The following is a 10,793-nucleotide window of genomic DNA, read 5'->3' on the forward strand; positions in this document are numbered from 1 at the left end:
AAGAGTCGGACACGACTAAACGACAACAACAATGCTTGCTTTTAAACTTTTCAAAAACCGCACAAACATCCCTGATAGGGTTTGGATTTATAACTGTGAAATCCTTCCTTCTAATACCAAAGATTTATTTTTCAGTAGACAGACCAGTTTGTTCACTTTTTCCTGTAACAGCTGAACTTTCAAGCCGCATCTTTAATGTCCAAGCACAGCAGCACAATAATATTTTGCATTAGGAAATGCCAGCCCTCTGACTATTTATTTATTTATTTATTTTTGCTGACAGAACATTTTGGGTGTAACTCTAAGGTCCTTGCCTGCCCATAAAAAGATAAACCTCTCTTTATTTATTTATTTATTTATTTTTGCTGACAGAGCATTTTGGGTGTAACTCTAAGGTCCTTGCCTGCCCATAAAAAGATAAACCAGAGATCTTGCCATTTTTAAATTAAACAATCATTTACTTTTAACATTATATTTAATCATAGGAAGAAAATATGAGGCTTTATATTCATTTTTATAACCAGGCCAGCCACAAGAGATTTATGCCTTCCCAGCTGGATCAGTCTTTTCTTACTTCCTGCATCAGTTTGGAGTGATTATATTGAATTAAATCTTCCAGATCTTGAGTAATCCAAATCCCCAGGTATCGTTTGGGGGTCTTTCTCCATGGAATTCAATATCTTTTCACAATATTATCTTTCATATTCCTCTGGCATATGATAAGCAAACCACTCCGATCTTTGCACGTTTACAGTTTGAAATCTGCCCAAATTCATTGAGCAAGCTTGTTTCAAATGATTTCTCTGAATCCCTCAAAATTATTTGCATTTTGAATGATTACCTATTATTTGCATCCTTGATAATTATCAGGTCCATTTTGACAGCCTCCTCCGCCATTAAAAGGTAATGGGACCCCTTATCATTAGGTCCAGTCATGACCAACTCTGGGGTTGCGGCACTCATCTCGCTTTATTGACTTCCGGGTCATGTGGCCAGCATGACTAAGCCGCTTCTGGCAAACCAGAGCAGCGCACGGAAACGCCGTTGACCTTCCCGCCGGAGCGGTACCTATTTATCTACTTGCACTTTGACGTGCTTTTGAACTGCTAGGTTGGCAGGAGCAGGGACTGAGCAACGGGAGCTCACCCCATCGTGGGGATTCGAACCGCTGACCTTCTGATCAGCAAGTCCTAGGCTCTGTGGTTTAACCCACAGCGCCACCCACGTCCCTCCTCCGCCATTACTTATATCCAAATGTTGAATCACAGTGGTGTCAATGAGCCTCCTTGTTGAGTCTGCAGTTTAAAATGTTACCTTATTTACAAATATTGAGGCTGTAGGATTAGTATAAATCAGTTTGATTAATGTGATGAAATTCTTAATGACATTTTCCTTTGAGTAGATATGTACAGGAGTGCACTGCTCTCGGTTGTCAGTGTTTTTGGGAACCTGGATGTTGATAACATCAAATTCCTGGCAAGGTTAAGCAGAACTGAACAATGGGGTCAGGGAAGGCTGATTCAAGCTGTGGGGCCAAGCAGTGTGTGCGGGTGGTGCTGAGGTCTAAACCACTGAGCCTCTTGGTTTTGCCGATCAAAAGGTCGGCGGTTCAAATCCCTGCAATGGAATGAGCTCCTGTTGCTCTGTCCCAGCTCCTGCCAACCTAGCAGTTCGAAAGCACACCAGTGCAAGTAGATAAACAGGTACCGCTTCGGCGGGAAGGTAAACGGTGTTTCCATGCACTCTGGTTTCTATCATGGTGTCCTGTTGTGCCAGAAGCGGTTTAGTCATGCTGGCCACATGAGCAGGAAAGGTTTCTGTGGACAAGCGCTGGCTCCCTTGGCCTGAAAGCAAGATGAGTGCCGCAACCCCATAGTTGCCCTTGACTGGACTTCACTGTCCAGGGGTCCTTACCTTTTACCTTTTTAACTTTCCTTGTAACACTAATCTGGGGTGAGTGGGTGATGGGGAACTTGCAGGTGTGAAGTAGCACATGGGAGGGTTGCTTAACCCTCCACCCACCCACCCACCCACCCACACCTCTCCTGCAAATACCATTCCTAGGTTGTTTTCTAAAGTTTTACCCTCTGGGCTTTGACACTGAGAGTGAGCCAGGTGGTGGTTAAAGAGACCTGGGGGTGGTAGGGGGATTGCAGAGGATGACCAGTGAGCACAAGAAAAGTTAAGCACCCCTTCCTCCACTGATCCTCCCCCTGAAAGCCCCCCCCCCCCAATTCCCATTATATCTTAGCAGACTGGAATCATGCTTTTTCCAGAATTGCATTTTGTTCCACCCTGAGTCAGATTTGAGAAGAAAACATGAGGCAACCAACCTCATATAATCAATATGCTTGAGTCTAATTAATGCATGAAAGGGTTAATACCACAGAGTAAGCTGTCCTGCCAGGCTTAGCTATGTCACTTCCCTAACCTTGAGAGGAAATTGAGAGGTTTGCACTGGCCGTTTCAGCTCAACCGCATGGCTCTCACCAAGCCATTATTGAGTTCCTACACCAATAATTTAGGAACTTATACCACTTTGTAACTAAGCTAAGTTTTACTGCCTATGCAACTTTTCTGACTGATGTATCGAAAAGCCCATGAATCTGACCTTTGGAGAGTTTGTAAGTAAGCCATTTTTTAAGTTACCAAATGTGTGGTCTTTCCCTATGCTGGGGGAAGAGGGCAACTTGAAAGGGCATATTTTAATGGTCCAACAGCCAATAGTTCCATGTTTTTCTTTGCTGCATATTTTGTGATTTTAAATCTCTGCTGGAGTTCTCTCACCAAAGAGTACTTGCCCCAAACTTGGATCGTGGCGTCTAGAGATTTCTCCCTCCCCACACCGCCCCACAGTTGGCACCAAAAGAAAAGGGCATATTTCTTAAGTATCTCAACAGCAAAGCAAAGCAATAAAAACTCAGCACATAGGTAAGCATTAGACATTATATCTGATTCCACTCTGCCAGGATACAATGCTAAGTTTAAGTTACACCGTAAAAGCTGTTATTGAGCAGAAACTATGCAGAGTCCAAACCACAACCATTTAGAGAGTTGAGTTCAGTGTCCTTTCCATTATCCTCTCTGCCTGTGGACTGGTTTGAGCTGGAGGTTATTAAAGTGGGGAGAGGCTGAAGTTTTCATGCTGGAGGCTCTGTGTGCAGTACAGTTTCGATAAGTAGCCAGTGGACCCCTCCAATGTGCTTTCAGACAATTATCTGAAAGGAACACACATAAAAATCACCTGACTGCACCAACGGTGGTTGCAAGCGTTTTGTGCAAATTTTGCTCTGACCCTTCGTCTCATTTCGCACAGAAGTCACGGAATGAGCCTAGGATTGCTCAAAGCAGCACATAGCTGACACAGCAACAGACCTAAGCAGTAATAAAAACACGGATGCTGAATTCCAAAACACAGTGGCCATATCAGCCATTAGTTAAAAGCCTTGGTAGATCAATGTGGGTGGAATGCAAACTGCAAGAACAGAAATCCCAAAACGGGGGCCAGTGCTGAAAAGGTCCTGCTCTGTCCCCTGACAAATGCCACTCAGTTTATCTCAATGAACAGGGCAGTGTGTCCTGTTTCATTGTCTGAGTCCAAATGGGAATGTATCGTCCCAAAGCAGTGCTACCATCGAGTCCCGGCTAGATCTCGTGAGATTTCAACAAGATCTTGCAAGATCGCAAGAGATTTTGGCAAGATCTCGTGATATCTCACCAGAAGCTGGTGCCACTGCCAGACCACTTATCTGTTGATGGTGGAGGTGACGGCTGTGATGGTCAGGGGGGGACCAGCTTCGACTTCAGGTGCCTGAGGCAGATGTCTTATCCTGCCTCAAGGGTAGGCCAGCCCCGTCAATGAAATGAGAGCAGATCCTTACTGGACAATCTAAACCAGGGTTTCCCAAACTTGGGTCTCCAGCTGTTTTTGGACTACAACTCCCATCATCCCTAGCTAGCAGGAGCAGTGGTCAGGGATGATGGCAATTGTAGTCCAAAAACAGCTGGAGACCCATCTTTGGGAAACCCTGATTGAAACATAAGGAAATGCTTCAGTTGTTTATCTGAATCAATTCATTCCGTAACTGAAAGAAAGAATGAATGAAAGAGGAAAAGTTTTTCCTGTACTGGAAGAATGAGGTAGAAGAGCCCTGAGACTGTAGAGCACAGGTGGTTAACCTGTGGCCCTCCAGATGTTGTTGGACTGCAACTCCTGTCTGTGCCAGCTGGCAGGCCCATGGTCAAGGTTGATGGGAGTTGTAGTCCAACAGCATTTGCAGGGCAACCTCATCCTTGTAAGAGGGCATTTCACCATTTCAGATTGCTGGTGGAGCATATAATTTTTAAATGCTCCTTCACATGAAAAGATTCCCGGCATGTAGAAACTTAGCACACAAGGATGGAGAAAGGTTCTAACTCAGTGCTTCCCTTGCTGTGAGAATTCTGCGTGTTTGTTTTATGTGGAGGGACTCTCAAAGTGTCAGGGACTGTGCTGAGGAGGGCTGCACTGAGGAAGAATAGTGAGAGCCTCTCCCTCCCCCTGCTCCTGATCAGGGCCCTGAATCTTCCCAGGAGGACAGTATAGATTTGGAATAGTGGTTTGCAGAGGGGCATAGTTCAGAAGGCAGAAGCTGGGAAATACTGAATGGAGAACAGCTAGGGGAAGAAACACTGGAAGAGAGAGGGTTAACAGATTCACAGTCTCTGGACAGCATTCACCCCCATTCTCCAAAGTCACGGAGAGCTCAGAAAGTGTCAGAACAGATGGGTACAAGCTCAGATCACAAGACGTAGGAGTGACATAGATTAATAGGGATGGAGGGGGGAGTGACCCTTAATTGGGAGCACCGCCATTTCTAGGAGACGTGTTCTTTGTTTTCTCACTGGGATTATTAAAGATTGTAATTGGTAAGACGTTCCTTTCTTTGATCTTCTTATCTACTGCCACAAGGGGAGAAAGCCGATTCCCTGAAGCCTGACAGCATCCCAGCAGACCCCGTTGTTGATAATGGTCCCTGGCCACCATCTCCCCTTTAAAATAACTTGTCCTTGTCTGACATGAGCAGCCTGATTTTAGCAGCCATTTTAATTTCCCACAATGCTCCTGACATCATATGGGGCACTGCTCTGAGTGCTGCTGCCTACCGCCCCCATCACCAGGTGAGCCTTCCAGGGGCCACCAATGGACCACTAAACTCAAGCCTCTTCATACCTGGAGCTGGTCCTGCACTTCGCCAAAGCACCACCTTCCTCTGCCAACCAATTGCACCCTCTTTCTGCCAATTCTGACACTTACGGTTGCATCCTCACACCCTGCCCATTGAGGTCTGTTGTACAGTTGCTGTCTCCATCACTTTTGCTGCTTCCTCTGTCACAAAACCTGACCCAACACTCATGGCTTTGTGACATCAACAGTAATGTGGCCAATGCCCACCCTCTGTTCAGAAAACTCTGCATACCTAGCAACCAGCGCACTTAAGGCATGGGAGGAAAAGAGATTAGGGTTCTTTGTTCTTTCGCTGTGATTATCAAAGTTTCTAATTGGTAAGAAGACTCCTGTTCCTTTGTTCTGCTTATCTACTGCCATGGGGGGAGGAAGCCAGTTCCCTGAAGCCTGACACAAAGATGTGATTGTTGTACCTGCAGTCTGAAGTGGTACGGTCTGTTCTACTATCCCAGGGCTCTCCCACTTCATTCTGTTGTGGGTTTAGATACAACCTGGTTTTCACTGCCAGCTCGTTACATAATTGTCAAAGTTATTAATTTGTTCAGGGCGCTAGCCAGTCTTATCTTCTCTCTGGAGGCTCTCTGTCCAATCAGTAGTAGGTCTGGAGCTCAGCAAGGCATTAATACTCCGTGCCAGGACTTGGATAGAAGAAGGGTGGCAACTTTGCCTGACAAATCTATCAAAACAGAGTTTGACCTTTGATGGTTATTCATTGAGCTGATCGTCTTTGTAAGTGACTAAGGTAGTTAACGCATCATAAAAATCTACACAAGCGACTTGGCAAGTGTCCTCTTGGTTGCCTTGGCCAATTACCACATCCATCACTTAGGCTGATCGAATGAAAGAGCAATGTTTTATATGTAAATCACTCGCTGTACCATTTTCATTTTTCATGGGAAGTCTGCACAAGCCTTTTAAAATATCCATCTCCGGCACCCAGAGATTTGCTTTTATCTTTCACCATTAATATTTACCACCACCCAGGCATAGGAGATAGTCGCTGGGAAGTTCCAGTTTCCTTGCCAAGACAGACTTTTGTTTAAATTTATAATGGTCGCTCTTTGGGGAATTGCTGAGAAGTTAAGTCTGTGCTTTGTTTTTGATCGGCTTGGATTTGGAGCATCTCAAGTAAGAAAAAGGGTATCACACATCTGGAGAGTATCATGTACAGTAGTGCTTTGAGTGTTTTGCTAAGACTGGGGAAGAGACCCAGGTGCCAATCTCCACCACCCATTTATGAAGCTTACTGGGTGATCTTGGATGAGTCTCTATCTCTCTCAGCCCACCCCACCCCACAGGGTTGTTGTGAGGGTAAAAGTGGAGGGAGATAATGTTTGAATTTGTAGGCTACCCTGTGTGCTGGTCCCGGGTGTGTGTTTGTGTGTTACCATGCGGCATGGTCTGTGTCCGGTCCGAGGCTGAAGCGGGGTCCAAGGCAGGGAGTTGGCCGTGGTCAGGAACTCTGGCAGAAAGCAGGACAGGGTGCCGGCAGGAACAGGTAACCAACGATGTTGTTCCCACAACCTGGGACTGGGCTGGCTGGCCTTTATCTCCTCTGAGGCATAGGGCGGCCCCGGTCCACAGGTGACTCTCCTCTCCTGGCCTGGAGGCGAGCACTCCTCCTGCGAGAACTTAGTTCCCTCCGCCTCTCTGCCCTGAGCCTCTGCTGCTCAGGAGAGGCTGGAGGGTTACCGGACCCAGAGGCAACCTCACCTTCCCCTGATGGGGCTGAGAGTGGAGCACCTGCAGGCAATGGGTCCTCGATCACCTCCGGAGCCAGAGCGGATTCAGCTGGTGTCTGCTCCTGAGGATCCGGCACAGGTGAGGGCCCTTCAGGTTCAAGCCCCTGCCCCGTCTCAGTCGGCCTTGGAGGTGAGGACTCCTGTGCAAGCTGGGATTCCTCAGGTTCAGCCTCTGAATCAGATTCCCAAGCCATCACACCCTGAGAGCATTTGTGTGGAAGGGTGGGATTTAAAACATTGCACAAATAAGTAAAGAAAAAAAGGAGGGACAGAACAGAAGAGAATATGGGTCATGCAATTTAATTGAACAGTAATCAGGATCAGAGCTGAGTCGTAACTGGTTGCTGAGTAGAACCAGTCAGGAACTCGAAGTCAAGATGACTCAAGTCCCTGGCCCTCAAGACTTTCCCCAAGCCATGCCATGCTCTTCCCAGGTGGTTACATTCTGTCCTACAGGGAAGTGGGTGGCGCTGTGGTCTAAACCACTGTGCCTTTTGGGCTTGCTGATCAGAAGGTTGGTGGTTCAAATCCCCGCAACGGGGTGAGCTCCTGTTGCTCTGTCCTAGCTCCTGCCAACCTAGCAGTTCGAAAGCATGCCAGTGCAAGTAGATAAATAGGTACCACTGTGGTGGGAAGGTAAATGGCGTTTCCATGCGCTCTGGTTTCCGTCACTGTGTTCTGTTGTGCCAGAAGTGGCTTAGTCATGCTGGCCACATGACCTGGAAAGCTGTCTGTGGACAAACGCCAGCTCCCTCAGCCTGAAAACGAGATGTGCACCGCAACCCCATAGTCGCCTTTCACTGGACTTCACTGTCCAGAGGTCCTTTACCTTTACCTTACATCCTGTCCTGACGCTTATCTGCATCCTTTTCATGTGCTGGAATGTGCCCTTGCCCCGTGACAGTTCCACTTGCTTGTCTGAATGAAGGCTGAGGGAGGGTGTAGTATCCTTGAACTTTTAAACACACACACACACACAAATTCATTGGTTTTTAAGCAAATACAGATACAAGAACCATTAAACACTTATCCAGCAGTACACCTAATGGTGTTTGTTCTATCCATTGACTTTAGACACAAGCTTACACATTCCATGTTAAAACCTATTACTTAACCTCTCCGCTGAGAAGATTGAGCAGTTAGTATAACAAGTTCTTGATGTGGGTCATTAACATACTTAAAGCAAGGGGTTCACCTTGGACAGTGTCTCTATTTGTCATGCCTTTAATTTCCCTTCTGTGTCTGGTGAGGGGCTAAGACATTGCTATATCCTAGATATTATTTCCCCTATCATCTTCTTCTTCTTTAAATATATTTTTATTTGCTTTTCTGTTATGTCTGATAATCAACACATGCTATGTTACAGTCATACATAAAAAATAGCATAGGTATAAAACATAAACATATGATAGTGATAATAACGTATCTAAATTCTAATGTATCCGGGAAGGGTGGGGTATAAATAAAAAAATATTATTATTATTATTATAAATTCTTCCAAGATTATTTAAATCCTCTACGTGTTTTTTTTTAAAAAACATTTTTGAATTTTCTTTTCTTTTCTTTTACAGAGTAGTCATCATAAATAAATGAGAATAAAAATGTGCACCTCACTATCCAACCTCCCAAAATTTCAACACCTCTTACGATGGTTTGACCCCTTTCCGTTTTAACAGTAGAAACACCCTCCATATCTCCTCAAAATCATTTCTCCTGCATATTCCCCATCTTACCTTAATGGCACATATTAATTTATCATTAATAGCTATATCCCATTCCCTTATCTTCTGTCCCTAACATCTCACTGCCTCTCCCCAGCATATTGTCAGCAGAGGCAATTGCCTTACTTTGCCCAATGACAGGGCTGGCTCTGACCTTTATGTATTGCAACAGCAGCAGCAGCAGAGATCCAGACTTCAGGTCCACCCAGGCACGCCAGAGTTAAATTTGCTGGTGTTCCAAAGGGAGCACCTTTCTTCTAACCTAATGAATGGAAGAGGGACAAAAGGCAGGAGGTAAACAGTGAACCCAGGCGCCAGGCCCACAAACTTTTGTTTTGGTCCTCCGGTGAACAAGCGGCCTTTTGTTTTCTGCTTGTACCAGCCTACGGAGCGCATCTCCAATTAGTGTAATTCAGCCCAGCTCTTCCCTGGAACTCTGCTGACAGTCACCACCCGCAGATGTCCTTTTAACAAGACTTGGACTGCACTGCCTGCCAGTTACATCGCTCTGCCGTTTCATTATATTTTGCAGATTATCACTGATATTCATTTTAAACTAGGTATTCATCCCTTGGCCTTCCCATGCAGGAGGCCACTGCATTTAGCTCAGAAAAGCCTATTGGCATAATCAATTCTTCCAGTGATTCAAGTTCTCATTTGTTCCTCTTGTGTGCACCGTGAATCCCCAAGGGACTAGAGCAGTCTTCCCTTCTTCTTCCTTGGCGATCACTCATAGCTGATTAAGATTGTCTTCCATGAACACGGTTTTAACAGTGAGTCCGTAAGTGACTGTGGAGGCCAATTCTGGATCCACACATCCTTCCACAGTGGGGACATAGGTTTCCGGGTGGGAGTTGATCACGGTGAGGGTTTGCCAAGCGTGCCTTCCTCTTAGCATGTTTCTCCTTTTCGTCCTGAGTTTGAGCGTCTTCAAAGCCCATGACACCTTTGGTACAGGCTGTTCTCCAACTGGAGTGCTCGCAGGCCAGGGTTTCCCAGTTGACAGTGTTTATACTACATTTTTTTAGATTTGCCTTGAGAGAGTCTTTAAACCTCTTTTGTTGACCACCACTTTCCATTTTTAAGTTTGGAATAGATTAGTTCCTTTGGAAGACGATAATCAGGCATCTGAACATGACCAGTCCAACGAAGTTGATGTTGAAGACCACATTATGAAAGACGGCAGAGGCCCCTGGGTCTAGCAGCACTTTTTGTGATGTCACATGTCAGCAATGTCATGTGCTAGTGATGTCATAATGATCTATGCTTCCTTAACTCTCACAGCTGTAGCTGCTCCTGGCAAGGGGGCCACTATGTGATCAAGACTGGATCTACCATTAGGCAGAGTGAGGCGGTGAGACGAGTAAGCCAGCAGTAAATCACACTGAGTAAGTTGGAGTCAACTCTTTATTCACAAACACAGGAATGTCAGCCCCAGTGAGAACGGCAACTCACCTCCGGCAGGTCTTGCTGCCACGAAGCACTTGCTGAGACTGAAGGTCCCTGCCTCCCCAGGGTTTCTCCCAAGCAATCTGAGATGATGCCTACATGAAGATAACCTTGCCTCCATCCTCTTCATGAGGTTCTGGGAGAGAAGCTGTGAGGGGAGCTTGTCACAGCTGGAGGGGGAGACACCCGTGCCTCTTCACCAGCCTGACTCACCTCTGCTTCTTGGCCTCCCTCCTCTCCTACTTCAGTTTCTGCTGCTTATTCTGGACTTCTTTCTGCCACAGAGTCTCCCTTCTCACAAAGCCCTGTTACCTCTGCAGTTTCCAACACCTCCTCTTCCCAGTCATCCCACCACCAATCCACTCCTCTGAGTCCTCTTTCCTTGGAGGTTCCCCAGCTGGTTCCTCCCAACATTCCTTTGCATCCATCCAGTCCATGACAGACAGCTGTCTCAGGTGGAAAATGCTGGGAGACAGGCAGTAGTGGATAGGATGGTGGTTCGGTAGCAGGGAGGCTGGTGCAGTGCAGATGTACTAGTTCAGCCATTTTGGCACTCCTCCCTGCGCCCTGATACCCACAGCTCAAGTGGATATTCCCCGTTTCTGCCAAACCATTGTGACAGGTGAGGTTATAACTCAGTCTAGTTACCATTGG

General features: G+C 46.2%; 1 long non-coding RNA gene across 1 annotated transcript; it reads right to left on the bottom strand.

Annotated features, from left to right (window-relative positions):
• Positions 1–2,928: 2,928 nt before the first annotated feature.
• Positions 2,929–5,366, bottom strand: LOC310753047. The gene is made up of 2 exons (XR_014543113.1): positions 5,213–5,366; positions 2,929–3,218 (listed from the first exon to the last, which is right to left on the bottom strand). It is a non-coding gene; the product is annotated as an uncharacterized lncRNA (long non-coding RNA).
• Positions 5,367–10,793: the final 5,427 nt, after the last annotated feature.

The sequence above is a fragment of the Podarcis filfolensis genome (genome assembly GCF_964270895.1).
Source record: "Podarcis filfolensis genome assembly, chromosome: 17".
Classification (NCBI taxonomy): Eukaryota; Metazoa; Chordata; class Lepidosauria; order Squamata; family Lacertidae; genus Podarcis; species Podarcis filfolensis.